The sequence below is a fragment of the Drosophila montana genome, unplaced genomic scaffold, assembly GCF_035044405.1.
Source record: "Drosophila montana isolate Dmon_TW-CO22-7 unplaced genomic scaffold, ASM3504440v1 contig_2747_1, whole genome shotgun sequence".
NCBI classification, from domain to species: Eukaryota; Metazoa; Arthropoda; class Insecta; order Diptera; family Drosophilidae; genus Drosophila; species Drosophila montana.
The window spans coordinates 104,058-121,661 of NW_026997619.1; the positions used below are offsets into that span (position 1 = coordinate 104,058).

Here is a 17,604-nt window from a genome sequence, read left to right on the forward strand (position 1 = left end):
GCGTTCATTTATGTTGGTTTATGTTTAAGGGGTTCAATGTTGCCATGTACAGCGATTAAGTCGCTTGGTTCATTCGTTATTGATTGGCATTGTGGGAATATCTGCAGTTGCTTTAGGAAAATACATATTTTATCTGTTTAATAGCTTTAATTGTCTTGGCTTGTCTTGCGGCTAGTCTTTTGTTTTTTATCGCAAATTGTAGTTAAAGGTGCATGGTTGTTAAAAAATTGTTGTCTTAAGTGTTTTGCATTTGGTAGGCAGTTTTGCTGATGTGGTCTAGGTGCAGGTCAGTTAGAATGGAGTTTTTTATATATAAAAACATCTGTAGTTTGTATAGAAACCTTCACTCAATTGATAAATTGCAGATTTCAAAATGTTTGTCAACACTGGGTACATTTAATGGACACTACGCCCACCTACAATCTACGCAAATATAACACACATTTATTCAATTATAGTCTCTATTTTGCCAATTCATCTTGGGTACAAAAGCTAAACTAATGTCGAACATTTGGCTAAATAATTTTCGGCATTTATCATTGCATTTATGCCAAAGCCGCACAAACAAAGAAATAAACTACTTAAGCCGCCTTCCCGCTCCTCCTCCCTTAATAATTCACAATCCAATCCAAACATTCGGCAAAAGTAAAAGTAATGCCGTTATTGTCGTCATCCACAGGTATTAGCAACACGTGCCCAACACTTGTCAACACTATTGATACGAAAAAAAAAACGGAAAAAAACGTAGCCTTGCAACCCTGCTTCAACTCGAGCTGTCTTTCATGCGACTCATGTCGCAAACATTTTCCTATCATCCTGAAAATGAAAATCTTTTGTTGTCGCTGGATATTAATCCATTCGTAGCCCAATGTGGTGCGTGACAAATTTCGATAAAAAGGCTGCTTTTCCGAGACGATGATAATGATGATGATGAGGATGATGATGATGATTTTGGTATAGGATCATTGTCTGGGTCCAGCCCATTTAACACTTCGTTAAACTTTGCAAAAATGAAAAGCTCCTGTCCAGAGCGTACAAACGTACAAACTGTAGATATAAATATTTTAACACACACAGAAACCACACACACGCACACACACACACATACATACACACATACATCAAGTAAAAATGTGCAATAAAATGCAACGAATTACATAGTTGAAAATGTAAACACACGCTGGCAAACTCAAGCTGCTCCGGAGACGATGAATGGCACAGCTATAAAAGTCAATAATACGTTCTCAGTAACTGCACTGGACACACACACACACACACACACACACACATGTGTATATATATATATAGATGTAACCCGTCCGTTGTGCCCACTCTCCCGGGTACGGACACCCTTTACGTGAGCTAATACAGTTGCGTATTTGTACCAAAAAGACATTTACCCCGTCTCGGGCTCTGGAAATGGTCAATACGTGGGCTCTGCTGGCTATCCGGTGTCTGCTATTAAATTTCATAGCCTTGTTGTTGCGAATTTACGGCTGTTAAAGTTTTTTAAGTAGCCATCGCCTGAAACGCAAGGGTCAATGTTGCCGTCGGTGCATTGATCGATCGTTGTGTGAGCTACGCTAATTTTTCGTGCTGCCTGAATATCGATTTTTCTTGTTTGAGTAAAGAGTGTAGTCTGTGTAGAAAGGTACTCGTGCCACGGAAACGGCCGGGGTATACCTGCAATAATGCTATATAGAAATGGGTCGAAATTTTCCACTCCCATAGATCGGTTAAATCTCATCAGATTTGCACGAGGTTTGTCTCTTTGTTCATAGTTTGGCCTCTAGATCAATTTGGCATCAATATCTGGCAACGTCATTCTTGGTCAAAGTACATATAAAAATGATACCCTCAAATATCCTAAATAGACATATGTTGAAATTTCCCACCCCGATAACTCGGTCAAATCTCATCCGATTTTCATGAGAGTTGGCTTTTTGTTAATGGTTTGACCTGTAGATTGATTTAGCATTCAAATCCGACAACATAATTTTTGGCCCAAGTTCATGTAAAAATGTTACCCTTAAAATTTCGATGTAGACTTGGGTCCCAATTTCCCTTTCTCATAACTCGGTCAAATCTCATCCGATTTTCATGAGAGTTGGCTTTTTGTTAATGGTTTGACCTGTAGATTGATTTGGCATTCAAATCTGACAACATAATTTTTGGCCCAAGTTCATGTAAAAATGTTACCCTTACAAATCCGATATAGACATGGGTCCCAATATCCCTGATATAGACATAATTCCAAATTTCCCACCCCGATAACTCGGTCAAATCTCATCCGATTTTCATGAGAGTTGGCTTTTTGTTAATGGTTTGACCTGTAGATTGATTTGGCATTCAAATATGACAACATAATTTTTGGCCCAAGTTCATGTAAAAATGTTACCCTTAAGAATCTGATATAGTCATAGGTCCAAATTTTCCACCCCGATAACTCGGTCAAATCTCATCCGATTTTCATGAGAGTTGGCTTTTTGTTAATGGTTTGACCTGTACATTGATTTGGCATTCAAATCTAACAACATAATTTTTTGCCCAAGTTCATGTAAAAATGTCACCCCTACAAATCCGATATAGACATGGGTCCCAATATCCCTGATATAGACATAATTCCAAATTTCCCACCCCGATAACTCGGTCAAATCTCATCCGATTTTCATGAGAGTTGGCTTTTTGTTAATGGTTTGACCTGTACATTGATTTGGCATCTAAATATGACAACATAATTTTTGGCCCAAGTTCATGTAAAAATGTTACCCTTAAGAATCTGATATAGTCATAGGTCCAAATTTTCCACCCCGATAACTCGGTCAAATCTCATCCGATTTTCATGAGAGTTGGCTTTTTGTTAATGGTTTGACCTGTATATTGATTTGGCATTCAAATCCGACAACATAATTTTTGGTCCAAATTCATGTAAAAATGTTACCCTTAAGAATCCGATATAGACATATGTAGGTCAAAATTTTACACCCCGATAACTCGGTCAAATCTCATCCGATTTTCACGAGATTTGGCTTTTTGATAATGGCTTGGCCTCTAGATCAATTTGGCATCAATCTAGCAACAGTATTCTTGTTTTTAAGTTATGTCCCATTTGCTAAAAACTCTGCGTTGTCGGAAACGGCTGGGTCGGAGCTCTATATCATTAGCTATCATAGGAACAATCAGTGGAAAATTAAGTTCTTGACCAAATTCGGCATTTATTAGATTCACTATGCTTCACATATGTATACCACTATATCAAATAGCTGTCATAGCAACGATTGATTAAAAAGTAGGTTTGTGTATGGCAAAATATTTTGTTTGCCAAGATACTTTACCAAACTGAGTATTTCCCAGCTTCGTACAAGGGTATGAAATCTTCCCACCCTAACTCTTTAGTTTCTGCTTCTTTAAGCTGTCAGTAACCATATGTGAAAAATAGAGTTGAATAGAGTTTGTTTCCCGATTTGATTTAATCCCAATATTGTAATTATATTATATTACATTTGATATGTGAGCACACTTCTCTGCACACACATGTCTCAGCTGTAACATCATCTGCTTGACTGATAAACATTTTTGTTTACTAGGCAGCTCTGCTCTACAGTATTTTCGATGATACCGTTGCACGTTGCTCGGAAATTCGAACGGAACGCGGCCGCTTCGACTTGTCGAATCGATCGATTGGGTGCTTATCAATTTCGAAAATAGCTCGCATCTCGCTTATCTCCCGCGCACGCTCTCAACGATAGATGCCGCCTCTTAATTCAGGCATTCGCCGGCCACCGAACACATGAGCATTATCAACAACAAAAAGAACAACAACAACAACAAGGAGAACAGTTGTGTTTGTCACATGCCCCCGTCTCGCAGTGCTCGAATTCGAATTGGGATTTTAGTTTGTCAGAGTCTGTTGTCTTGATAACGTTAACGTTTCCCACTTGCATATTTCTATCTCGTATTATCTGTGTGTGTCTGCGTTTCGTTTTGTGCGTCTCTGAATTTGGCTAAATACGTTTGAAAATTAAATAAAACAACAAAAAAATAATTAAATTAATATTCACATATATTACAAGTGCCGTTGTGTAATTGTCGTCGTTGCAAAAATAAGAAAATTACCAGAAAAAAAAAACTACGTAAAACTTTACGCTTATGTCATTACGTCTCTCGTAACGTGTTAAACGTCAACGTCTCAGCGTAGTCTTTGAAAAAAAAGTGCTTGTTTCGCTTTCTTTGTGGGTGTCTACTATTACAACTTATCTGGTCTAGTCAAGATATATTTCAAATATATCTATATAATATTAATTATTTTCATATTTGTTTGTGTCTCTAGCAATTTATGTGAGTACTTGAGCTAAGGTGATTAGTTTATAAGTCTGTGTGCTTAGGCGTATTTCAATGTTTTTCTGTTTCTTTTTCCCCCCCTTTACTATTTCCACCTTTCTTTCTAACGTTTTACTCTTATACCCTTTATTAACCTCATTTCATGCCGTTTCAAATGTTTTTCACAAAAACTATTGCGAATAATTAAATTATAACCATCTGCTCGTTTTTGCTATATAAATCAACCTTGATACCTTTTATATATATGTGTCTTTATGTACGTGTGTGTGCATATGTGTATATATATATATGTGTGTTTACGTGTGTGTTTTTGTGCTATCTGTAGGCCGTTGTTGCTGTCCGTCTATATGTCAATAAAACTGTCCACCTATTTGCCCTCACAATGTATTCCCAGTGCAATATATACACATAGTTTTGCATATTATTGAAATGCAATAAATAGCAAAATGTTGACTAGACTGCACATTTTTAATTAAAAAAGTGGCCACAATTTCATTTAAATATATTTGAGAAACTTTATAAATTGCGTACTGTTGGGGTGTAGAACGAGGACTGTGAAGCCGAGTATATGTAGAGAGGAAATTTCAGGCTCAACAAGCATATAGTCTTTTGTTCATTTTTAGTTATTAAATTAACTTTTGCAAAATATTACCATGTAAATGTTCTCATTCAACTTCCAAACTGTCATCCACTTCATAAGCATATTAGGTACAAATCCGATTTTATAGTCCCAAGCAACCCTTTAAGTTTCCATAATACCGCACATATTGATCAATGACAATATACCCAAATGGATTTAATTAGCCATAATTAGAGAAGTCTCTGGCTAACTTGTTGCATGAATAATGGCGCTAATAACAGCGACATTGGGGATGTTAAACAGCGCCAGCAACAAGGATACACAGATAAATACAAACACAATGGAGGCAGGACACGAGTTTTGTTTGCCTTGACAAACACAAGTTCCTAATGCCAATAACTGAACCCATAATAATATTATTTATGACCTCGAGCTGCTGCTGCCGCTGCTCTTCCTAGCTATCAACTTATATAAATTTATACATATATTTCATTATGGGCCACAGAACCGGACGGTGTTATACGGCTTCTTGTTGTGCCCGAGGCGACTCTTCAGTCGCATATAAATTGCATTGATATGGTGGGGAGCTCCTAAAGCAGCATTCCGGTTTCAAGCATTGCTTTTTATACCCTGTTAACATACAAAATGATTAATAATCGTGTATAATAAAGATGGGAGTCAGTTACGATACAAGAGAGGGTATAGGTTTGTGATCAAAATTTTGTCTATATTCATTTATGTCTTTATTCACGTCCAAAATCATTCAAATTAGTATAAAATTTTTTGTCAGACCACGCAATACTATTAAAATGGAAAGAAAGATATATCCTAGACACTTTTCATAGGGTGCTTTCATCTTGAGATTTCAAAAAACACAGATAGGGATTATTGTTGATTTACAATTTTACCCAGAAAAAATCGATAAATATCGATTTCAGACTAGATTTCAGTGCTTCTTCGAGAAGCAAAGCTTCTAGGCCACTTTACACTCTGTTACAGGGTAGTCCGTAGTCAGACAGTCTTAACTTCAGCACTCTAACTTACTTTTTTATGCTTGTTAGCAATGGGAAGTGTTCCCATGTCCTCTATTTGTTATCCGCTTTGCAGTTTGTTTGTTTGCTTGTTGTCTATTGTGATTTTTATTGTTTATATTTCATATTTATATATATATTTTATGTCTTGTTTGGTTGTCTTATTCATGTTTTTCATGTTGACTCCAATAATATGTGCATTAAGTGCGTTGCTGCTACTCTTCATTTTCTTTTTTTTTTTCCCCATTCTTTTTTTGTTTGTTTATTTTAGTTGAGTTTTTCTTGGGTTTTTTCTTTGTGCTGTGCTCATTTTCATGTTTTTTCCCACCCAGCTTTTTATCCTTTTTGATATAACATATGTTCATTTGTGTGTTTCTATGCTTGTTTACAATACGACGACTCCTCTGACAGCGTCAACCAGGCAACAGTCAAGTGAAATTGATGATGTTGCGTATACGACATGTATGGCAATTATGTTTTACTTGCACTCAGTTTTTTACCCCCTCACCCCGATTTGACCCGAAACTCTTTAGGCTTTTGCTCTCTTTGAAATTTGTAATGAAATTATAAATTATAAGCTCACAAAAGCGCTTAAAACAAGTTTGCCTCAAAAAGGCAAAAAAAAAAAAAAAAAAGTTGAGCTACAGCAGGTGAGTAAACTTAGCTCTCAACTTTTGGCTATCCAGCGCACCCGCTCTCCGCCCCCTCAACTCGTCTGGCGGCATATAAACAATGAGAACAGTCTGAAATATTGTTGCAAAAGTTGCATAATTGGTTTGGAGCTTTGCTTGGCAACTTTTGATATGCCTTAATTAAGTTTGGCCGCATTCAAATATTTATAGGCTGCAAATAGCCATTGGGTTGAACTCTTGGGGCACTCCTCAAAATGTTAATGGGTTAGGGCTAGAAATAGTTGGTTTATAATTAGAAAGACAAGCGCATTGGCAGGTGAGCTACTATTAAGCATTGATATTTAAACGCACATCTGTGAATCTCTGTGGAGTCCACTTTATTTGGTTGGTAAATATTGCTTTGGTAGCCGTTAGCTTGAAAACTAGGTTCAATTTGCTTAAATATATATATAATTTTATTGATTTTTGTTAATTAGGATTTTAATAAGCTTTTCCCTAGTGTGAAAATGTGATCTATTACTTTTGAATACTTCTCCCAGCACTAAACTTGGGCGTAGTATCTTATTGGAATTCATGAAAGCATTTTAAATATATTCACAAGAAACCAGTCTAGAAAATAGCATATCAGATATCTTATATATCCCATTTACGTGTACAATTTCAACAACAATAGCAATCAATTTCAAAGTCAATTACTTCTATTTGAGGAGTTGCTACCTGGAAACTTTGTTAGCGAAATGCCAATTGAAATACAATTTGAGACGCACGTGAGCGCCGAGAAATGAGCCTGCAAAATCAGGGGAATTGAATTAGTATGCGTGTGTATATGTGTGTGTGTCATTTAGGAACAATTTCATTAAAATTTAAATAGCCAAAACAAATTGAAAAGTTGTGCCAAGAAAATCATTTGCTAAAATTGGCAGGGAGCGAGTAAATGCAGTGCAGAGAAAAATAAAAGAAAATAAAATAAAAAAAAAAATCGAGCAACACGCCAGCCAAATCAGGGAAAAAGTCTTTCAATCAGGCTGCAAATTCGTTGGGCAAATGCCAAACGAGAGAGCGACAAAAAGGGAGAGAGAGAAATAAATTGGAAACGTATATCTAATCAATTAATGAAATTGCTGAAAAACTCGAGATCTTCCATAGGCCGCGGCAACATTGGCTAATAAATAAATCAGGAGCACTTTGTGTGGGCTGCCGCCAAACTGATTAGCAAGGGGGCGTGGCATGTTCCTGCTGCAACTTCAATTAAAGGCTAACTAATCCTTTAGCAGAAACTTAGACAGTTGTCTTAGCTGCAATAATAATCAACAACATCGTCAGCATCATCATCATCAGTAGCTTCATTATCGTAGTGTATGGTATTTGTCGCTGAGGCTAAAACAATAAACAAAGCAAACACAACAACTACCAACATTATCGCACATCATTATCATTGTCATTCCGAGCGCGGCACAGCTTAAAAACAAGTAAGAAAGTCAAAAGTTTTGATAGCGGTTAGACTCTAAAATACCCTGTAGAAAAATGTAAGAAAATTGTGACGATCAAAAAAGTTAGGGAGAAAAGGATTATTATTTTCTCTTGATAACAAATACAAATTGCAGTTAATAGGGCTTCATTTAGTTTATGAAGTAGCAAAATTTAAATTAAAAAAAAAATATATTTAGAAAAAAAAATAATACAAATTAATATAAAAATACTATATTTTAAAATAAAAAACAGTATATAAATCATTATTAAAAGCTAAAAAATAATTTTAAATATTACTCTGGCCAGAAATATATTGCCAAATCCGGCTATCCACATCCAAAACTTGAAATACAGAAATCAAACAAACCCAAATATAGCAGCATATATTATATATTATTATATATATAAAACTATGCCAAAATTGCAGTTATGTGCTGAATCTCTTCTTTAAAATAATGTCATTTAATAAAAGTAATTTAAGGTGAAATTTAATGTGGTTAAAGGCGTATGCCCCTCAGGAGTGACATATACAGGGTATGTACCATAACAACCAACCAACATACTAAAAAACCCAAGGTGTAATCTAATGCAGTTATAATCGCATATGCCCCTCAGAGCACAGCATCTACAGGATATATTAAAACAACCAACAGGCTTCCATCATCTACCGCTCTATACACAAAAACCCGAGCGTTTCGCTCTGAGTTCTGAGTTGCCGTCTATATAACTGTATTTCACGTTGTCGTCCTTTAATGCTGTTTGCTTTATTTTTCTGTTTAGTTAGTTTTTATGAGCGTCATTATTTTCGCTTGCCATGGCGCTAAGCATCTTAAGTGCCTCCACTTTAAGGGGCCGGCTTGGCAGACGCCTCCCATTCCAGACGTTGAAGTTTTTGGATGGCAGGCTGTGTGTTTGCATAGGCGACAGACATCATTTGGCGGCTTATAATTTAACTTTTGCTGCTAGTTTTGAAAACAACTTAATAAGAAAGATGCTGGGCTGTTGTTCTGCTTAAACTGAACCTGAACCTGGTGCTCTCGGTTGGGTGGGGAACCTGTTGATGAAGTTCTTGTCGAAGAATGCGCCCAGTTGGCAGTTTTATAAGGCCCTTTGGTAATCATTATGAGAGTTCTGCTCTGTGGCATTTAAGCTGTGAAGTTTTCCAAAGTTATTTTGGATTAATTGCTTAAACTGAAAAGATAAGCGTAATAACCAGGGAATATAATTTGTATAAAATAGAATGTGTAAAATAAATTTTGACACAAAATCAAAATTAAAGGCAGATCAAAATATGTCAAATAAAATTTCAAATATTTCTAATTTAAAAAAAAATTCAATTAAAAAAAGGAAAAAATAATTTTTTCAAATGTTTATGCTCTTGTTTAAAGTTTATATTTTAAGATTTTTATTGCTTTTAGGTTAATTGCTGTACAGTTTTATTACACTTTCATCCAGAATAGAATTTATCTGTTTTACTTTTTCCCATATTTGCTATGAAATATTTTTGCAACTGGGCCAGAAACTCAGCACTCTATGCAAGATACCTCAGTTTATGTCAACTTGTTTTTACTCTTTGTATTGTTTATAAAATCAGATTGTGTAGCGTACATATATTTTATAAAAGTTAAATTTCGGCTTCTTAGTGGCAAAATTCTTAATGTGTTAACTTTTCGGCCGTACCGCGTCACGATCTAAACTTAATTTGCAAAAAAAAAAAACTGACCTATACACAATATAACAACACAGGAATTAAAAAACTAAAAATAAATTAAATTCGCAATAGACCAGATATAAAAATTTTTATCATTCGTGTTCCCTTTTCGGCCATTGCAAGCTAAAAATAAAAAAAATAGGTAAGTGTAAAAGCAACTTGGTCAAGTGACATAAAAACTGTGATGATGGTTGGGTTGGTTGTTGACGGAATTTTTAGAATAAGCTCCTGCTGCCTTCTTCCTGCATGACAGATTATCAGGCGCTGTCTCTGTGTGTGTGCTGTCTGCTGTCCAAAGCTTGTACCTTTGAGTGTTCTTAACAGTTATTGAAATTGCAGCAATTGAGTTCAGTGTGCTCGAAGCTATTTAATTGCAGCTGCAGTGCAGGACACCAAAGGAGCATAGCATAAGGGAGGTCTATCAGCGTCCGATTAGCAGATACCCTGTACACAGCCTCGAGCTGCTTTAATATACATTCGCACCTGAATATAATCGTATACACACCAACACATACACAAATATTCCTGCCCCTTCTCATGCTTTTCTCACTTCAGGGTTCTAATATGACATCTAATTGTGTGTATAGAATGTGATATATCTATCATAGGATGATACATTGCAGTTTTTAGGCGGTTTACAGAAAGTATTCACGAAGAAGTGAATTATTTTTGTCTCTAGCTCCTATATTTTTCCTAGATTTGCTGAAAACCGTGTTTTATCAATAACTGTGAATCGGGAGTGTTTATCGGTAATCTGAATGAACTTTGATCTGCGTGTGTTATACAAGAACTTAACGTGCACATATCGGACTGACTTCAAAATCGACTTGACTGAGAATATATGTACCTTAAATCTTCTGCCGCCTGTAACATACATTTGCTCAAGTACAATATTCCCCGATTCACCAAATATCTATGGTTGCAGGGTATAAAAACAACAACTACTACAACAGCAGCAGCAGCAGGGGCAGCTAAGACTCAGCTCGACTTTTACCCGCAGGTGTTGTAATCTAGCAACGTGGCGTTGCTTCTGCCTGCCTATTGTGTGTGTGTGTGTTTGTCCTGGTGCTGCTGCTCCTGATGCTGCTGGACTTGGGCCAAATGCAGCTCGAGTGCTAACTAATTTCGTCGCTGTCGTCTTCACGTGTCAGCAACATTTCTTCAATTGGTTTCGTTTGGCTTGTCCTGTCCTATTATGTGCTCTCCTCTTCCATGCCAACCTGGCATGTCCTTTATGAGTTCGAACGTGTGTGTGTGTGTGCTTGTTTGTGCACTGCTGCAGTTGTTGACTCGTTTCGTGATACTTGGGCCAAGCCAATTCCTTTGGCCCAGTCATCCAATCCTTGGCCTGTTTCTGCTCTTTATGCACTTGGCGCCGCTCTGCTCCACTCTCCTAATGCTCATATGATCTGCTTTGGCTCCAAGCGTCGCATTTTTATGGCACTTGCTGTTTACTTTTACCGCCGTGTATGCATTTGTAGCTTCCAGTTACTTGTTATTTTCCTAGCTGTATTTTGTTTTTCTTCTTCTATTGTTTTCCTTTGTTTTTTTGTGTCTTGGCTCTCGCCTTCGATTGTGTCTCATTTGGATCGTAACATTAACGTTTATTACGTTCTTGTTTAAAATTGAGCTGTGTAATGAGGGCTCTCAGGTTAAGACTAAGCAAAAGGAAATATACAAATTATATGAAAAGCAGAGGTAACTTTTTGGTGGAAAGTGTTTGACTTGAAGGTATCCTGCTACATAAACCCTTTACGTTATCCAACAACGTAATAGTATTTAGAAGTCTTCTCCGCGATTCTCAATATCCAAGCTTACTTTATTTAAAATTTAGAATGTGCTGCATATAAATTTAACATGCACATGACTGACGTCCTTCTCGAATGCATGGCTAGATAGATGAAGAATATTAAATGGTTTTTGCCTCATTAGCGGGCATTCAAATTGTATAAAGCCTTTGAAACAGCGCATTTCCTTTGACATGCGATGCCAGCGATAGCATAAAAACTCGAACAGAAGTCAGAACCAGGGTCGTGTTGTTGTCGTGTTGTAGTTACCGAGTTTGAGGCCAGTGTAAAGCTGTCAACCGCGCCACGTAATTATTAAGTTGCAGCCAAAGCGCCCACCCACAACATTAGCAGCAAAGCCGCACTCGAACACACATGCACACACACGAATACATAGAAACGCCCGCACTCACACACACACACACACACATTTCATTTACTTTCTATAATTTCTCTAGAAATTCCGATTGCACATGTGGGACTTTATATTGGCAGCGCTGGAAACCAATTAAAATGCTGCACTGCTCCTGATTATGCCAACAACGCTGTGTGTGTTGAGTGTGTGTCTAAGTATGTGTGTGCGTGTGTGTGAATAGATTGGTATGTGTCAACTAAGTGCAGTTAATTAGTGCGAAAATCACTTCAGTTGGCTGGGGATTTTTCGCCCAGATTTCTTTAGCTGTTTGTGTTTTTCCGCTGAAGCAGCTATTTTTTTATATTTGGTTTTTCTTTTGAAATTTTCACATTAATTGCTCTGCGCTGCCTTTGGCTCTCCGAGTCCAACTCTGACACTGCTGCAATCAGCCGGACGAGCAGCCAAGCAACCAGGAGCTAAGCTACTTGGGGATTTGCTCGATTTGTTGTCGCTTCGCAGTTTTTTTTATCTTTTTATGGTTTATTTTATTTTAGCCAAATAATCACACAGCTTGTAACATATTTCTAAGCAATTTGCAGCAACTGGGCTAAGCTCAACCATTTGTCCAGCACGTAAATTAAATGCCTTATTTATTTAGATAAATATTTAATTAAAATTGCCATAGTTTGTCATAAGTTCTGATTTGACATGTTTAGAGATTGAATATGTATGCAAATTGATTTTACACTCTGCAGATTTTTATTAAATGATAGGAAAAATAGATTGAAAAAGCTTAGAGCTGCTTACAGCTAAGAAAGACAACACTATTTTCTTGAGTTTTATAATATAGGAAAGTGTAATTTATGTATGAAAGGAAGAAAAACATGTTTTCATTCCATTGTCTTATCCCCCGAGCTCTCAATTGTTTTATTGTTTTTAAAGATTCGGCATTCGCACCAAAGCTTTAAGAAAATTTTTTCTTTTATATTTTACTTATTCTTGTCACTAAATGGCTTTTTAAAAATTTAAAATAAAGGGATTTTTTGTTGCATTCATATTTTCATTAATGTCTTAAAACCTTTTTGTAGATTTTATTATATTATTATTTATTATACTAAATTGGTATTAAAATATTTGGTACAAGGCCCAATGTTTAATAAAAAGCATTCGACAAATGTTCCATTATTAATAATAAAAAAAAAAAAAATTAAATAAAAAATATAATAAGAAAAATAATATGAAAAAAATAAATAAATAAAAATAATAAAAAAGTAACTAACTTATTTAAAAGAAAATGTAAAAAATAAGACCATAACACAAGCATGTTTATCAACTCATGTGATCAATCAAATATAATACAATAGTAATATAAAGGCAGCAATAATATAAAGGCATCTTCTCAAAAAAAGTGGCTCAGATTTATATTAATTTAATGTCATTAATAATAACTCTCGTACGTCCGACAACTTCATAAATTTCAAAAACGCTAAATAAACCCTCGCCAAAAAAAAACATGACAAGTAGCGCAGTGGCAGCGGACGTGTTATTTACTCTGTTGATTAAGTTAAAATACCGCGCAGAGATCAGCCAGGCAGTGCAGCCAGTAAGTCGAGGACTTGCCTTGGCTCAAGGACAAAGCACAGCAAGTGGTGACCCCGCAGCCGAAAAAATAACAGCAGCCACGGCGCCAGCCAAGCGACAATATCCAAGCAAACCTAAAAAACAAAACAAAAATAACAAAAAAATTTACTAAACTGTGAACAGGGGGTAAAAAAAAAAAAAAAGAAAGCGGGAGCATACGCCATGCGGGGATTACATTAACGCAATTTCTGTGAGCCAAGGGCGGCGACCCCAGCGAGAGTTGGCAAATTAAACGCCCACTTAATCTCAGTTGGGTCAACTTGTGACACGAAACTCATTTGTGCCGCTGGCCACACACAGACAGACACACACACACATACATACGCACGCTGTAAGGGAATGGGCGACCGAGCAGGGACCAAGTTCAGGGACAAGCGACAGCGTCAAGATCAAGGCACACATACTGCTCGAAATTATCTGGCAAGGGCTCTGGCTCGCTCTCCCCCTCACTCACGCACACACACATATATATATATACACTCTCCCTCAGGTCTAGTCATTTTCAATTAATTTGGCAACGTGGGCAAAACTGTAGACCAACGCCAGGAAACTGGCAAAAGAAAAACAGTTTTCAGCACTTTTGTGTCAAAAGTTGTTTGTCGACGTTGTCGCGACATTTGCACTGAAGAGTAGTCTCTGCATTTCAGAGAGTTGAGTTCTCTTCCTCTCACTGTGCCTGTTTTCGAGTGCAGGAAATGCGTACTTCCTGTTTGTCGTCGCAATGTGTGTGCGTGTGTGTGTGCCACTCAGGGGGCGGCAGCATCAGTCAGCTTGCAGCATATTTGCGTGCTCGACTGCTTCGCCCAAAGACAATAAATGCACTTGCCTTTGCCGGCTCTCACCTCCCCCTCTCTATCTCTTACAGCCTTCCCTTCTCTCTCTCATTCTCTTGCCCTCTGCGCTTGGGTCAACCATAAACTTTGGCTTGCAACTGCCGCATAATTTTACATTTTGTCTCGTCTCAATGCTGCTGCTTACGGGCAAAAGAGAAAAAAAATTCAAATTTTATCTGGAGTAGGGGGGGGGGGGGTGGCAATTGCCGGCGGGGTTGGGGCATTGTCGTCTACTCAATGCACTGGGCCCCGTCCGTTGGATTTGTTAAAAAGTTGCTACCATTTATCTGTTTTGTATGTGCACTGCACTTCACATTCTTCCCGCTCATCCTTCTCCAACTCGTATATATATTTTTTTTATAAGGCCTTCGGTATGGGCCCGTCTTCTGCAGCTGTCTCGGGCCCTCTTTGATGGCATACCAAATAATGGCTTGGGCGTGGGGCAGCTGCCTCTTCGCTGTCTTCAGTTGCAGGACAGGGCAGCGACACACAAAGCTGCATGAACTTCCTTTTGTCGCATTGTCGTCTAGTTGTTTGTGTGACTCGTAGACTCTGTGGCAGTTGCTTTAACGGAATGCTGCTGCAAGCTACATAAAATGGGCTGCTAAACCTTCTCCCTAAAATGTTTTGTTTTATGGGAATTGTATTTAGAAATTTCATTGGTGTTGTTTGCTTTGAGTATGTGCACACAGAGAAAAGTTATTAACCTATTAATTTACTGTCTAAAATGAATATGAAAAATTCGTGGTTTCAAAATGCATTTTTCATTAATTTCAAACGAAAAGACGGTTGGTATACCTTTGAATGAACCGAGGTGCTCTAATATATATATATTTTATATAAAGCCGCATATTTAACGAATATTTAATACACAGATTTTTCTTTTGTCTGTTGTAGTAAATTACAGCATTGTTGGTTACTTGACAATGCAAGCTATTTTTATCGTGATCATAAATTTTTTTTAAATTAGGAAGTTCCTTATTGTGTATGCTTGTCTCTGAATCTGCAATCCCAAACAAAAACGTGTGCTCTCTGATAACGTCTATCTATAGAATCTACCTTTCTCTTTCATTTTATCTCTGATATTCACCAAGTTTACATTTTAATTGGAAATATTCAACATTAAAGAATTGCCTAGATCAAAAACAATAACATATAAGGATTATAAGTGCCTGATCTCTCTGAAAATTTTTATCACCATACATCTTTCTATGATAGAGAACAACTTTGATATATATTATATATTTTTTTATATTTATATATTATATATATTTTTTATATTTATATATATTATATATTTATTTTATATTTATATATGTTATATATTTATTTTATTTTCCTATCATAGCTACTTAAAGCATATTCTGATTCCATACTTTTCCGACAATTTATGTCTATCAGAATAGACCACACTTTAGGCAATTGTTCATCAAACACTTTGCTGCACACACGTTAACAATATTTCAGCATAAAATCTACATTGGGCGGGCACATTGCACCCTAAACTTTGTAACATTTTCCAACACTATAAAGTTGTGGGGCTCCAGCATCAGCGAATGTCTCAAAGGTTGCGGTTTATGTGAGTGCACGCAATAGACCTGACATACAGTTGCCAAGGGCAACAACAACAACAATAAGCAGGGACATCAATAGATAGTACAGCAACGCATTTGGACATACTCAAAGCAACAACAACAAGAGAGGCTGCGACCCCGGCGACCACAGAAGTAAAGTTCTTCGTGTTGCTGGTCGCGTAAACTTAATGGAGTTCGGCAAAAGGCCACAGGAAAAGGGGTTTTGTGTGAGGAGTGTCCTTTAGGGGGAGGAGGCGTGTGTGTGTACAGTCATGGCAGCGGCCGAAGGCTTTTGGCCACGGCACTGCGTCTCGTCTCCTAGACTTGTGCTTGATGTTGCTGCTGCTGTTGTTGTTGCAACATGGATTTCCGCTCGCTGCTCTGGCATTGTGCAACCCACTACTTTATGGCGCACCACATGTGCACTTTGTAATCTGTCGGCGTTATTGCATTGCGGGTCGGACAGGAGTTGGCGAGTGGGTTAGAGCGGGGCCGGCTGCTCCATAGTTTGATGGAAAGGACGGAGTGCACTTCGCTGTGGCCGAGGCCTTTTCAAGGGTTGTGCGTGTGCGTGTGTGTCTACGATTGCTTGTTGTCCTGTCCGTCTGTCTGTCTGCCTGTCCGTCTAGAGTGGATTTCAAGTACTTTACTTAGAAGCTTCTACGACTTTATAATCAATTTGAAGCACTGTTTATGATACAGCCAATTGATTTCCATTTTTTATTGTTTTCTCGTTGCAGGTAAGTGCGCTCAGTCAACTTTGTATCTGTTAAGCGTAAGTGAAGTGTGAGGTTGGCATTGAAGCATATGCCTAGATTTTAGTTTAGGGCTGTCATTGGGAGCGAGAAATATCATTCGTAAGCAGCTTTAAGCGATTGTTAGCTTAATTTAATTTGTCTTGACAATACTTGTTAAAAAAAAGAAATATTTTTTATGCATGCCCTTTCGTACATGTCTGTGTTAACGTCAGTTAACAACCAGTTAAATATGACAACTTGTTAAATTGATTTGATTAGGCTCAGATGAATTTTATTTGAACAATTTGAAAATATTATTGCCAATTTGTTTTTTATATTTAAAATTTGCGGTCACCTTAGCTTTAGTATTCAAAATAATTGGAAATTAACTAATTTCGATAAATATCAAATTGTAGATACAAAAAATTACATTTGTTATCAAGTTTATTTATTTAAAGAAATTGTAAAAAAGGTTGGAGCCATGTTTTCATTTTAAATCTGGTTTCATAAATTTTAAAATCAGCCTCACGAATCGAACCGCAAAGCGAGGCATCGGCTCGACGCGCAAATTGAAGCATCGAACATTTGATTCGGGCTCGAAGGCAGTAATCAAGTAAATTTTTTGTTCTTAGATACATATTTTTTAAGCTTCTTAAACTTTGTGTAGGTGTATTTAAAATATTCGTTTCCTTACATTCGTTTACTACAAAACATTTATTTGTTGTATCTCTCTGCAGCTTTTTAATTTAAATTTAAGCTTATCACCTGACCGCAAAGCCACAAATATTTAGCATCTTTGTCTTGTGATCTATTTGCAACAACCAACCCACCCAGCTTGGTGACTTGACTTAACAAGGCGTCTCATAATCGCATCAGGAATTTCCCTGTTAGCTGGGGCAGAGAAAAAAAAAC

The 17,604-nt window shown here is 37.0% G+C and overlaps 2 long non-coding RNA genes across 2 annotated transcripts in view; one reads left to right on the forward strand and one right to left on the reverse strand.

The window, feature by feature from the left end:
• Positions 1-8,525: 8,525 nt before the first annotated feature.
• Positions 8,526-9,346, reverse strand: LOC135429914 (uncharacterized). The gene is made up of 2 exons (XR_010436487.1): positions 9,077-9,346; positions 8,526-9,013 (listed from the first exon to the last, which is right to left on the reverse strand). It is a non-coding gene; the product is annotated as an uncharacterized LOC135429914 (long non-coding RNA).
• Positions 9,347-9,515: 169 nt separating this feature from the next.
• LOC135429963 (uncharacterized) overlaps positions 9,516-17,604 on the forward strand; it is a 36,756-nt gene continuing 28,667 nt past the window's right edge. The window contains exon 1 of the long non-coding RNA XR_010436495.1: positions 9,516-9,907. This is a non-coding gene — a long non-coding RNA (uncharacterized LOC135429963). The remainder of the gene's footprint in view (positions 9,908-17,604) is intronic.